The following is a 15,313-nucleotide window of genomic DNA, read 5'->3' on the forward strand; positions in this document are numbered from 1 at the left end:
TCAGACAGTGTGGCGATTTCTGAAGAACTAGAAATTGACCTTCCATATGACCCAGCAATTCCCCTATTGGGAATATACCCGGAGGAACTCAAATCATTCTACAAAAAAGATACCTACACACGTATGTTTGTTGCAGCTCTATTCACAGTAGCAAAAACGTGAAACCAACCATGTTGCCCATCGAAGCTGGACTGGATTAAAAAAATGGTACATATACACAATGGAATATTATACAGCCACAAAGAGGGACAAATATATGAACTTTGCAGCAACTTGGATGGATTTAGAGTCGATCATACTCAGCGATTTATCACAGAAACAAAGAACAGAGCTCCATATGTTCTCACTCATAAGCTGACCTTGAACAATTATGATGCTGTAAGAAAGTAACTGGTGGTAGTGGGAAACTGTCGGGGGTGGGGGGGTGGGATGGGCAGTTGAGGGAAACTGCTAGGGGAGGGAGGGGAATACCTCATCAACAAGGGTACCTGCATGATCAATGTTTATATACCTAAACCTGAATTGTAACCCACATCTTTATAATAAAATTTTTTTTAAAAAGAAAAAAAGAAAGAAAGAAATACAGAATAGTAGAATGGTTACAAATACAGAATTGGAGTTAGGCTCTCTGGGTTTGAATTCTGATCATGTCACTTACTAGTTGTGTTATCTTGGGTAAGTTACATAACCTGCCTGTCTCAGTTTCTTCAACTCTAAGTTGAGGTTATGAATATTCAGTTTATGAGTTATGATAATTAAATGAACATATGCATGCATAAACATATTTATACAATACATATATATCTTATATCTTTACATAGCAATCTTAAACATTAAGTACATATTACTACATATTCTAGGTGGTATTCTGGAGGCTATTAGCAAGGAATAAGAGAAATATAATATCCACTGTCATGGAGCTTACATCCTGGTGGGGAACTCCTATGACAATTTTCAATTGAAAATAACTTTTTTGTTTCAATTCCTTTGTCTCTGGGTCTCTCTTTCTGTCTGTCTTTGTCTCATCTAGAACATTTTTTTCATCAGGCTTGACCATTCTCTTTTTATTGAAGTACTCTCTTCTCTTGATGACACTGTACTCTCCTAAATATTCCCTCCACCTTCAGTTATTCATCTTTCTCTCCTTTGCAGGTACACTCCTGTCTATATGCTCCTTATAGTCCTTATTCCCTGTTCTTATTTTCTTTTGTCACCTTAGGTGTTTCCCTGACTACCACTAATTTTGTCTTCAGACTTTATACCATTTATTCTTCATTCTGTTTCCAGAGTAATTTATGCCACATATCTAACATTCTACCTCCTTGTTTAAGATCTTTTAATGCCTCTCTATAACATGTGGGGTAAATAGCATGATACACAAGATTCTTCATGTCACAGTAACTTCCTTTATCTCTAACTTAACTTTTACTTGATATTCTAGAAATACCTCATTACTTGTAATTACCTATACTCACCATGCTATTTCTTGCTAGACTGTTTCACATCTACAATTCTTGTTCTCTGGTCTGTACCTAGCTAACTCTTACTCATATTTTCAAATTTACTTCTTGTGTAACCTTCTTCAGGAAGCCTTCCTTGGTTACCTGTGGTTAAACTAAATGACCCTCTTCTATGTTCCCACAGTTTTCTGTACATATCTCTATAACCATTCCTACATATTATGGTGAAGTTTATTGTGTATATTTTTGTCTTCCCCACTAAGCTTAAAATATATTTATTTATATTTGACATCAGCCAAAAAGCTGAGAAGTGGTAAATCTTTGTTTAATGACAAAAGTTATCCATGTTTTAATTTTCTTTTTTCAGATTCTAGCACAGTGTTTAATAAATATTTGTTAAACTAAACAACCTGGACAAATCATGTAGGTGTAGAATACATAACACACTGGGAGAACTGCAAAAAGTTCAGTGTAGTTAGAGTAGTGTCTTTGTTCATTTGTTGTTATAAAGGAATGCCTGAGGCTGGATAATTTATGAAGAAAAAAAGTTAGCCGGGCTTGGTGGCTCAGCCTGTAATCCCGCACCTTTGGGAAGCTGAGGTGAGTGGATTGCCTGAGCCAGCGGTTCAAGACCCGCCTGGGCAGCGAGATCTCATCTGTACAATAAATAAAAAAATCACCCGAGTGTGGTTGCGCATGCCTGTAATTCCGGCTACTCGGAAGGCTGAGGCGGAAGGATTGCCGGAGCCCAGCAGGTCGAGGCTGCGGTGGCCGGGAGCAGCCACTGCACTCCAGTCTGGGCGACAGAGTGAGACTCCAACTCAACAAAAAAAAAAAAAAGAAAAAGAAAAAAGTTTATTTGGCTCACAGTTCTTTAGGCTGTTCAAAATAATGGTGCCAACATCTGCATCTGATGAGTGTCTCAGGCTGTTTCAACTCATGATGGACGGTGAGGGGTGAGCTGGCATGTGCAGAGTTACATGGCAAAAGAAGAAGCAAAAGAGAAAAAGGAGAGACATGCCAGACTCTTTAACAGTCAGCTCTCATGGAAACTATTAGAGTGAGAACTTACTCATTGCCATAAAATAGCACCAAGTCGTTCACAAGGGGTCCGCTCCCATGATATAAACACCTCTAGTTAAGCCCTACTTCCACACTGGTGATCAAATTTCAACATGAGATTTGGAGGGTCAAAGATCTAAACTATAGCAAGTAGAGTATGTCTAGAAAAGCACAAAAGTTATAAAAAATAAATAAAAATAAAGAAGAGTTTTGTATACCATGCTAAGGAGATTCAATTTTGTCCTGAATAAAATCTATAGAAAGTTGTCAAAAGAATTTTAATCAGGGTACAAAGATAACACTAATTTTAATAGAAATCACAAAACTTGTGCTGCAGTGGTGGAAGTTGAATTAGGTAGCACAATATTAGCGGCAGGGATTAAAATGCAGAAGACTATCAGATATGTCTACATGAAAAATGCCTGAAGAAGGGCAGTGATATTGGGAAGAGATGTAAAAGGGTATAAATATTAGAATCTATACAACTTTGTGACAAATTGAATGTTTGGAGGGGTTGTTGAGAAATATAGATGAAAGAAAGGCGGTTTCTCAATTTCTAAACATGAAATATTGGTGTCACCAACTGAAGTTAAAAACACTTGATGAGATGTAAGTGAATATTTGTAGGGGGTTCTCTCAGCAAATACTTACTGAGCACCTTCCATGTTCCAGGCATTAAGGATATATCAGGGAATAAATTGTTTTCAATGTTAGAAGGAGATAAGTCCTACAAAAAAGAAGCAGTAAAACAAAGTAAAGTGGTGGGAGGGGAGGACATTGGGAGAAGGTTTGCAGTATTAAAAGAGGTAGCCAGGTTAGCCTTCATTGAGAAGATGAGGTTTGAATGAAGATATGATGGGGAAAATGCAGATAACTGGGAGGAGAATTTTTTAGACTGGGGAAACAAATAGAAGATCCTGACACAGGATTATAGTTGATGGGTTCAAGAAAGTCAAAAAATCCATCATAGCTTAAGTAAAGTAGGTAGATATTTTAAAATTCAGAGAGAAATGTGGAGCAGGGGGTTAGTTCGTGTAAAAACTCATAAACCATTGTAACAATTTTAGATTTGTAGAATTTGAGATTTCTTTGGAACATCCAGAGGGAAATTCCTATAAATAGTTGTTTACAATGGTCTGGACCTCAGGATGGGTTTATGCAACAGTTTCCGTTATACAGATGGTAGTTGTAGCCATAGCAATGGACAAGATGTTTCAGAAATAATGTGTGAGAAAATGTAGTGCCAAAGGAATTTATACTTTAATTATTTCCAACTTTTTGAAGAATGGTCATAGCTTATCATGTAAGTTGTCTCAGTAAGTAAAAAATCATTATGACCTGGAATGCCTTTTTTAAAAGTGAAAAATCAATTGATCTTGTATACTTTTTTCTCTTAGGTGAATTTCTTTCTTTCCATCACTATATTTGCTCCTAGCTGGGTGACCTATGGTAAGGTGCTGTTACCTAAAATGTTAGTAAAATTATGTTATTTAATTTTTTAAAGAGAAAAAGAAAAAGTGGCCAAGAAGAAGTTGTAAGGGTGACTTTGGAATACTTAACCATTTGACTGTGGAGAAAAAAGTTAAGATCGTAGCTAGATGAGGATCCACATTCCAGAGAATAGATGCTTGTTTATTTTTATTAATGAGAAAAATTTGAATTCGTTTATAAATTGAAAGGACCGAGCAGAGAGAGAAAAGTTGAAGCGCAAGGGAAAGAGGAAATAAAAGATGGAATTAAAGATATATATAGAGAGATTAGATTTGCACAGAAGAAAGGACACCTTTTCCACTGAGAAAGAAATGGACATTTCTGTGTTTTGTCTCCAAAATTTATTCTATTTACTTTATTTTTATATTGTAATGATAAAATAATAACAGTAACTAATATTTTGAGCACTTATTATAGACCAATGTTTCATTACCTAATCAGCCTTCACAGCAAATCTGTGAGGTCAGTATATTTATTATCCTTGTTTAACAACTGAGATAAACGAAGTTTAGCGCGACTTGCCAAGGTCATACAACTAACTTTAATAAATTGAGCCAGAATTTAAACCCAGATTTGTTTCTAGGGCCCAAAATTTCAATAACTATAGTTTACTGCCTTTAAAAGCTATAAAGTATAATTTAAAATAATTTGATCATTTTCATACTGTTCCAATAGGCAGAAACAGTTGTAACCAAAAATACTCTAGGATCACCCAATAACTATATGACAGTACAAACAGACAGACCAAAAGAGATTAACAGTCTAAGGAGTGTATGGGGGTACTGAAATCTATTGGGTGGTCAATAGAGATGATCTCATCTTACTGGTTGTCTCTGGGAGTATGAAATGCCTCAGTTCTATCTTTTTGTTTGATCAAAGGAGTCAGAATTGGGCGAAATTCTGGCATCTTTAAAATACTTAGGTGACATTTTGTAGCATGAAGGAAAGGAAGGGGATATCAATGTAGAGCGTCCATTTGTACTCACTATGCTGGGTAAACTTCCCATCTTATCTCTCCTTGGTTTTACCGCAACTCTGCTTCCTTTGCAGGGAGGAGGAAGCTGAAACTCCGGAAGGGACAGGGATTGCCCAAGGTCACATAACTAGCAAATGGCAACACTGAAATTCAAATCAAGGTATGTATAAGTCCATGTATGTAACCATTTCATCACCTGAGCATTTTTCCAGGTCATTACATAATTCTCACCAATACTTTTGCAAGGTGCATAATGCTCCGTTGAATACATGTATCATAATCAATGTAATAATTTACCTATTGTTTAACTTTTCTGACAATTTTTCTACTATTAAAAGTAATGCTGTGGCTGTGTTAAAATTTTTTGAAACTCCTAGATATCTTTTCTAAAGACAGGTTTCAAAATATGGAATTACGGGGTCAAGTGATATATCATTTACATGCATTGACAATATGCTTTCTAAAAGTGTTGTACATACATAAACTGTGATTAACAATATATTGTAATACAATTTTTCTGCATTGCCACCAACATTGAATGTCTTTTTCCTAAATTAATTGATGGAAGTAGTATCTGAATTTTTAAAATTTGCTTTTATTGTTAATTTTTTCTTTTAAAAAGATTAGTTGAACTGATAAAAGTAGAGAGTAAAATGGTAACTACTAGGGGCTGGGTAGGGTAAGAGGAGGGAATGAAAAGTGTTGGTCAAAGGGTATAAAATTTTACATAGACAGGAGGAGTATTTTTTAGATCTATTGCACAGCAGGTTGACTATAGTCAATAATAATATATAATTCAAAATAACTAAGAGTAAATTTTCAATGTCATACCATAAAAATGATAAGTAAACAAGGTGATGAATAGGTTAGCTTAATTTAATTATTCCATGCAGTGTACATATATCAAAATCTCACATTGCACCCCATAAATGTATATAGTTATGATTTAAAAATTAAAAATTGCATTTATTTGGTAATATCTTAGTAATATACTTTCAATATTGGATAATATGTTATCTATCCTTTTTCAAGGAATGTATGTTTATGTCCGTGGTAGGCAGCCTATAAGATGACCTTCACTGAACTCCACTTCTAGTCATTTATGTCCATGTGCAATTGCCACACCTTGAGTGTAGGTTTGACCTAGTGACTCACTTCTTATGAATAGAATATGGCAGAAGTGCTGGGATATCTCTTCTGACAAAAAGTTGTGAAAAGGCTGTGACTTGAGTCTTGAGTATTCTGTTATCTTCTTTTTGATTACTCAACTCTGGTGAAAACAGAGCTTCCAGCAAAGTTGTAGAGAAGCCCACATAGCAAGGGATCAAGTTTTGCAACAATCACATGAGTGAGCTTGGAGCTAGATCTGCCATCAATCAAGCCTTCATGTAAGATGATAGCGATAGCCACTGTTGACAGCTTGATTGCTACCTAATGAGAAATCTAGAGACAGGCACCTTACTGAACTGCACCCGAGATCTTAACACACAGAAGCTGTGAGATAATAAATGCTGGTTGCTTTAAGCTACAAAACTCTGTTTATATTAGCTTCTACTTGTTTTTGACTGATGACCCCAGTTGTTAACACAATCAACTAATTTCCTTGCTTTTATTCCATGAATAACAGTATCTTAATTGCAATCAAAGGAATGCACTTTCTAGAGATTGGAAATCTGTTTGGCAGATGTATTTCTCAGAAGAATCACAAACTTGTCATTCTTGTTTATAGGTAGCTTAGTTTAATGTGAGTTTGGTTAAAATAAGTCAGTCCTAGAAGTAAATCAGATGTTCTGAAAAAGGAGTTTTTGGATATGAGAAGATAAGAACTAAATTCTAATCCATGACAGTATCACCAACACCCTGTGAGATGCTGTTCAAATAGCCGGTGTGCAACACACTTCTCCTTTGTCTTTTAATAGCTAATATATGTAGGAGACTATGGGGGTACAGAAGATAATCAAGCAACATTCTCTCTGGAAAAATAGTGTATAGTTTAGGTTGGTTTTTTTTTTTTTTTTTTTTAGTTGAAGTCTCACTCTATCACCTAGACGGAATTGCAGTGGCATGCACGCTCCCGGCCACCGCAGCCTCGACCTGCTGGACTCTGGCGATCCTTCCACCTCAGCCTTCCAAGGAGCTGAAACTACAGGCGCATGCTACCATGCCCGGCTATTTTTTTTATTTATTGTAGAGACGAGGTCCCACCAAGTGGCCCGGGTGGTTCTTGAACCCACGGGCTCAGGCAATTCAGTTGTCTCGGCCTCCCAAAGTGCTGGGATTACAGGCTGAGCCACCGAGTCCAGCTAGGTTGATTTTTGTTCAGAAAAATTTTGCAGCTGTCTCAAATTATATTTACATATACAATTATAAAATCAATATGAGAGCATTCTATAAATTTTTAAAATACAGAAAATAATGAAGAAAATAACCATTCACAGTGTGCCACCCAGAGCAAAAAACTGTTAATACTTTCTAATACAAAAATCACAAGAATAAATATTCACACTATTTGTTTGTTTGTTTATTTTGAGTTGGAGTCTCACTCTGTCACCCAGGCTGGAGTGCAGTGGCATGTTCATAGGCACCCAAGCGTCAACCTGCTGGGCTCAGGCGATCCTTCTGTCTCACCCTTCCAAAAAGTCGGAACTACAGGCACATGCTATCATGCCTGGCTAATTTTTTGATGTATTGTAGAGATGAGGTCTCGCCAAGTTGCCCAGGCTATTCTTGAACCCGTGGGTTCAGGCAATCCCCTCACCTCGGCCTCCTAAAGTGCTGGGATTACAGGCTTTAGCCACCATATCCACACACTTCTTTTTAAATTGACTAGAAGTTTATTCCTTAAGGATAAAACATTGCTGACAATAAATTTCTTTCTTGATTACATAATGAAGAATAAAAATTGCAGCAACACATCAGACTTCTCTGGAAATTTACTTTTATTCACAAAATATTAATTGTTTCAAAAGCCAGGTAAATACATAATTTTTAAAATATTGTGTCTCAAATTTAAAAAAAACGAAAAACAATGTAGGAATACATCTAACTAACAAGGTGAATATCTTTACAAGAAGAACTACAAAACAATGATAAAATAAATCATAAATGACACAAACAAATGGAAGAACATCCCATGTTCATGGTTGGAAGAATCAATATTGTTAAAATGACAATACTGCCCAAAGTAATGTACAGATGCAATGCAATCCTTATCAAAATACCTACTTTGTTCTTCATAGAACTAGGAAAAAAAAAGAAGTTAAAATGCATATAGAACCAAAAATAACCCTAATAGCCAAAGCAATTCTAAGCAAAAATAACAACTGTGGAAGCATCACACTGCCTGACTTCAAATTATATTATAAGGCTATAATAACTAAAACAGCATGGTAGTAGTAAAATAATAGATCGCTCACTGAAACAGAATACAGAAACCGAAAGAAAACTACATATCTACGTACAACCTATTAATCTTTCACAAAGTTGACAAAAATAAACAATGAGGAGAGGACACTATTCAATAAATGGTGCTGAGAATATTGGCTAGCCACATGCAGAGGAATGAAATTGGACCCCTACCTCTCACCATATACAAAAATTAATTCAAGATGAATTAAGATTTCATTGTAATACCTGAGACTATAAAAATCCTAGATGGAAACCTAGGAAACAATCTTCTGGACATCGACTTAGGCAAAGATTTGATAACAAAGACTCTAAAGGCAATTGCATCCAAAACAAAAATGGATAAATGGGACTTCATTAAACCAAAAAGCTTCTGCACAGTAAAAGAAATAATCCACAAAGTGACCAGAAAGCTTACCGAATGGGGAAAATATTTGCAAATTACACCTCAAACAAACAGCTAATATCCAAAATCTACAAGAAACTCAAACTACTCAACATTTTTAAAACTCTATCAAAAAATGGGAAACACATGAATAGACACTTCTCAAAAGAAGACATACAAGTGACCAAGAAACATATGAAAAAATGTTCAACATCACTAATCATCAGAGAAATACAAACTAAAACCACAAGAAGATATCACCTCACACCAGTCAGAATGGTTATTATTAGAAAGTCAAGGAACAATAGATGTTGGCGCAATTGTGGAGAAAAGGAAATGCTCATTCACTGTTGGTGGAATTGTAAACTAGTTCAACCTCCATTTAAAACAGTATGAAGATTTCTCAAAGAACTAAAACTTGACTTACCATTTGACTCAGCAATCCCATTACTAGAAGTCTATCCAAAGGACAACAAATCAGTATATTAAAAAGTTACCTGTACTTGTATGTTCGTTGCAGCACTACTCACAATAACAAATGCATAGAACCAACCTAAATGCCTACCACCGATTGGCCGACTAAAGAAAATGTGTTATATACACCATGGAATATTGTGCAGACATACAAAAGAATAAAATAATGTCCTTTACAGCAACAAGGATGGAATGGAAATCATTATTCTAAGTGAACTGACTTAGAAACAGAAAAACAAACACTGCACATTTTCAGTGTATTTGCAGGAGCTAAATGGCCATAAAGATGGAAATAATAGCTACTGGGGACACTAAAAAGGGAAAGGTGGAGAGAGGGTTTAGGTTTCAGAAATTAACTATTGATTACAATGTTCACTATCCAGGGAATAGGCCACCTGAGATCCAATCCCCACCACTACAGAATATGTCTACATAACACACATACATTTGATTCTCTAAATCTAAAATAAAAATTGGAAAAAAAATTTTAAAGCAAAAAATATATATATTACTGTCTTTCTAGGCATTTCAAAGTATATTTCCCAGGGCTACTTTGGGTAACTCGCTTGTGTTAAGTTCAGCTGCTTATTATCAGCTTCTTCAGGGCATTCCCAAGAAATTTTTCTCTGGAAGAAATTGTCTTTCCTTTAAGATGACTGTACAATTTCCAAGAAAACTGGCAATGTAAGAGCATGCTGAAAGAGGAAAGAACATTCCAAAATATGGAGAAAATTGTACTGTACCCGTAATTAGCAAATTGTGCTAATTACATGCCACAAAGTATTAGGAATTTCTGGTAGCTATATTAACTATGGAAGACTAAAGAAAATCACTAGGACCAACAGTTAACTGCTCTTACTGACAAAAGTGGACAGTGTTGCAGGAAATAAGTAAAAGAAAAAAAATTTTTTTTTCCAGAGAACACAAAAGGTTTTCTTAACTTGGAGACTGAAAGAAGATTATTGGAGAGATAGTCTGCCACTTGTAGATTTTTCATAGTTGCATTTGAATATCATTCAGAAATTTTGGTCCTTGAGTTGAAAGAACAAAGCAATATCAGGCAAAAAGCCTGTGTTGTGGGTAATATATGTGTTAGTAAAAGCCATCCAAAACTTGGAAATAAGGCAAAAAAATATGACATTTTCTTTCAACAAAGCATTGTTGAACAGGCCCAAGACATAATTATTTAGTTCTCTCAGACAACGAGCTTATTTTTGACTTTGCTATTTTATGTTGATTAGAGACCAGACACTGTGAAGTTACATGTTACCTCATAGATTTTTGTTTGCTTGAAAAGATGACCTCAAAGAGTATGATTTGTTGCCCTGTAGGATGTTAAACAGTGTTGTATTTAACCTAGCAGAATTATTTTAACATTTTTTCAATGTCTGTAAATACTCAGTACCACAAATGTCCTTTGAAATAGATTTATAACTGGATAATTGGATAAGGAAAATGCTGTGTATATATACAATGAAATACTATTCAGTCATAAAAAAAATCAAATCATGTCTTTTGTAGTAAGTTAGATGGAACTGGGGGCCATTATCTTAAGTAAAACAACTCAGATACAGAAAGAAATACCTCATGTTCTCACTTATAAGTGAGAGTTAAATGTGTACATGAACATAGAGTACTGAATAACAGACAATGGAAACTTGGAAGGATGGGAAAGTACGAGAGGAGTGAAAGATGGTAAATTACTTAATGGGTACAATGTATACATTATTCCTGATGATGGATATACTAAAAGCTCTGACTTTACCACTGTGTAATATATATATGTAACAAAAGCAAAATTACTCTTGTGTCCCTTAAATTTATACAAATAATATATATATATATTTTTGAGGTGGAGTCTCACTCTGTAGCCCAGACTGGAGTGCAGTGGCTGCTCCCGGCCACCGCAGCCTGGACCTGCTGGGCTCCGGTGATACTTCCTCCTCAGCCTTCCAAGTAGCTGGAACTACAGGCGCACGCTACCATGCCTGGCTAATTTTTTGATTTATTGTAGAGATGAGGTCTCGTCAAGTTGCCCAGGCGGGTCTCGAACCCGCAGGCTCAGGCAATCCACTCACCTCAGCCTCCCAAAGCGCGGGATTACAGGCTGAGCCCAAAAATCTAGCTTTATCATCCTGCTGGTTTCCCTCAATGGTAACTTTGATGAAACTTTTACCTGTGTTCATTCTATATTTGAAAGTCATGTTTTTAACATTTTCTCATATTTTTGGCCATTTAAGTGTGGTTCTAGGTCAGTTAAATGGGTTTAAGTGAGATTCTGGAGAAGAGTGAGGTGTGTCATCAATACCTTACTTTACCATTGAAATCTCCAATAACTTTTAAGTGTTCTGTTCCTGAGATTCTGTGATTATGAGGTATGGCGCTGCAGAACCCCAGACTCAGAGAATAACAGAGGCTGCAAGAGGCTTACAGACTGAAGATCATAAGTTGACATTAGGACTGATTTCTCATTCAAGTACTCCTTGTTAGAGAGATTGAAGTATAGAGACTGTTTTATTCTTTTAACAACTGGTATAAGAATTCTTTTTGGAGATATTTCTTTTTGGAGAAAATTATTTCAAGTATGTTTAGGATAACAGCTGGGGTCCCAAGACCAAGGTGTAAAGTATGAAGCAAAGTTTACATAATTTACATAATAATTAGAGGGGAATTCTGAACTGTGTGTGGATAGTTAGAGAAGGAATTTGAGAAACAAAGAGAAAGGTGAAGGTGAGGAGGAAAGAGGAAAGAAACTGGAAATGATCAAGAATGCTGATTGTGACTTTTCCTGTGTTCTCTGAAAATTTCAGTAAAGCATCTATAAATCAAAAAATTCTTAGTGAGATTCAAATTTTTGTGGGAATTGAGAATAAGAATTTGTACTGGGATTGACATGACCTGGAAATAAAATAGAAGTAAAATGAAACAGCATATTAAAAGCCAGGGATGGGAGTTTTCCCAGCTTATATTAGAGAGCCGGTTATGACAGTGAAACAGTCAATGTAAAGGAAAAATAAATCAATTTTCTAGTGATTCTTAAGTCAAAACCAACAACCATAGTAAATTATCGTAAAAGAAAAAAATTGCACAAAATGCTGGTTTAAAATAGCAAGGAAGACTTTATTCAAAATTATTGCACTAGAGAAGAAACAAACAAATTATCCATATTGTAAAGAAAAAAGTAAAATTATCTCTGTTTGTATATGACATGATACTATATGTAGAAAATCCTAAAGATTCCACAAAAAACAATCCTTTTAGGACTAACAAACAAAATTAGCAAAGTGCAGGATACAAAATCAACACACAAAAATCAATTGTGTTTCTATAGTAATTATGAATAATCCAAAAATAAAATTAAGAAAACAATTCAAAGGAGTATCAAAAAGAATAAAATGCTTAGGAAAAAACTTAACCAAGGATGCAAAAGACTTGTACACTGAAAACTACAATATGTTGTTGAAAGAATTAAAGACACAAATAAATGGAAAGACATCCATTGTTAATGTCTTGAAAGACTTAGTATTGTTAAGATGTCAATAATATTAAAAGTGATCAACAGATTCAATTCAATCCTTATCAAAATTTCAGTGGTGTTTTTTGCAGAAATAGGAAAGTCCATCCTAAAATTCATATGGAACCTTAAGAGAACCTGAATAGCCAAAACAATATTGAAAAAGAACAAAGTTAAAGGTCTTGCACATACTTCCTGATTTCAAAGTTTATTACAAAGCTATAGTAATCATAACAGTGTGATACTAGCACAAAGACTAGAGAGTCCCAGAAATAAGCCCTTGCATATATGGTCAAATGATTTTGATGAGGGTGCTACTTTCCAAAAGACCATCAGAATGGCTAAATATTAGAAATGAGAATTTTATTGGCCATATCAATTTGCAAGCCAGGAAAGAAAGTCTCCAGTGTAGACCAAGTGTTCTCTCTTCTAATAAGGGAAAAAACAGTTCTGGTTTTATGCCACACAGGATCTGTATTATACATATTCAACAGATTTGGGGAGAAAATTTATTTATGAAAGGAGTTGAGTAATGGGTAAATATATATGTAACATACATCTCATGTTCACTTTGGGGGGGAATTTAGAATTAAAATGAAATGGAATTTGGTTCTTCATGTCAAAAGGTTTGTGTGCAGTTTCTATAAGTCAGTTGAAGCTGGTCTAACATCTGCAATTGCTTATCAGATGAGAATGCTTGTAAGGCCGGTCCTTTGTCCAACCACAGTTGTAGTGGTCTGGGCTGTAGATCAGAGCAGATAGTTTCTAGTAGTAGGAAGTTTTGCTGTCAGAATTTAGAAATTTGCCAAACTGCTGGGCCCTGAATCCTAAACCTGTAGGTAAATTTGTTTTAGTTGATAAAGGGCATCTATTTTGGTCTCTCATATCACAGTGCCAAGACCATTCAATGAGAACAGGGAGTATTTTCAACAAATTGTGTTGGGAAAATTGTATCTCCACAGGCAAATACATAAGTAAATAAAGTTTGACCTTTACCTTATACTACATACAAAAATTAACCAGAGTGGAGCAAAGGCCAAACATAAGAGCTAAAACTACACAATCTTTAGAATAAAGCATAGGCTGGAGGGGAGAGGAGTATTGGGGAGTGATGTCATGGATATGATACCAAAAGGACAAGTAACAAAAGCACAAACAGATAAATTGAACTACATTAAAATTTAAAACTTCTGCTTGTCAAAATACATCATTAATAAATTGAGGCCTGGCTTGGTGGCTCAGCCTGTAATCCCAGCACTTTGGGAGGCCCAGGTGAGTGGATTGCCTGAGCCCACGGGTTCGAGACCCACCCGGGCAACTTGGTCTCTACAATAAAACAAAAAGTTAGCCGGGCGTGGTAGCGTGCGCAGGTAGTTCCAGCTACTTGGAAGGCTGAGGTGAAAGGATCGCCAGAGCCCAGCAGGTCGAGGCTGTAGTGACTGGGAGCATGCCGCTACACTCCAGTCTGGGCGACAGAGTGAGACTCCAACTCAAAAAATAAAATAAGATAAAATAAAATAGAATAAATAAATTGATAAAGTAACCAATGTAATTGAAGAATACATGTAAATAATATACCTTATAAGGGGTTAATATCTATTATATATAAACAACTCCTACAATTCAACAAGAAAGCACCCAATTTACACAACAGGGAAAAAACTTGAATAGATATTTCTCCAAGAAAGACATACAAATGGATAATAAGCACTAAAAAAAGACATTCAAAATCACCTATCATTTGGAAAATGCAAATCATAACCACAGTGAAATATCACCTCTCATCCATTAGAATGGCTACTGTTAAAAGAAAAAAATTCTTTTTTTTTTTCTTGCTAGGATGTGGACAAATTGGAATCCTTGTGCAATGTTGATGGGCAAGTAAAATGATGGTCTTTACAAAAAACAAAAAAAATAGCTTCTCAAAAAAGTTAAAAATAGAATTACGATATGATGCAGCAATTCTACTTCCGGGTATATATCCAAAAGATTTTAAAGCAGAGTCTTAAAGGAATATAGGTACACCCATGTTTACAGCAGCATCATTCATAAGTGCCAAAAGCTGAAAGCAATGCAAATGTCTTCCAATGAATAAATGGACAAACAATGCATTTAGCGTTTAAAAGAAAGAAAATTCTGACATATGCTGCAACAATGGATGAACCTTGAGAATGTTGTGCTAAGTGAAATTATCTAATCATGGAAAGACTAGGTGATTCTACTTATCCGAGATATCTACAGCAGTCAAATTTTATAAAGACTGAAAGTAGAATAGTGGTTGCCAGAGGCTGGGGAGAGAGGGGAATAAAGAGTTATTGTTTAATGGATATAGAGCTTCAGTTTTGCAAAATTAAAAGAGTTCTGGATGTCGGTGCACAATAATGTAAATCTACTTAACACTACTGAATTGTACACTAAAAAAATGATTAAGATGATAAAGGTTATTATGTATTTTACCACAATTTAAAATTAAAATAAATTAAATATTGATACATGGTATAGCATCATGAACCTTGAAAAGATTATGTTTCTGGAACTGGAGCAAT

Source organism: Carlito syrichta, unplaced genomic scaffold, assembly GCF_000164805.1.
Source record: "Carlito syrichta isolate Samal-C Ts95f unplaced genomic scaffold, Tarsius_syrichta-2.0.1 Scaffold316019, whole genome shotgun sequence".
Lineage (NCBI taxonomy): Eukaryota > Metazoa > Chordata > Mammalia > Primates > Tarsiidae > Carlito > Carlito syrichta.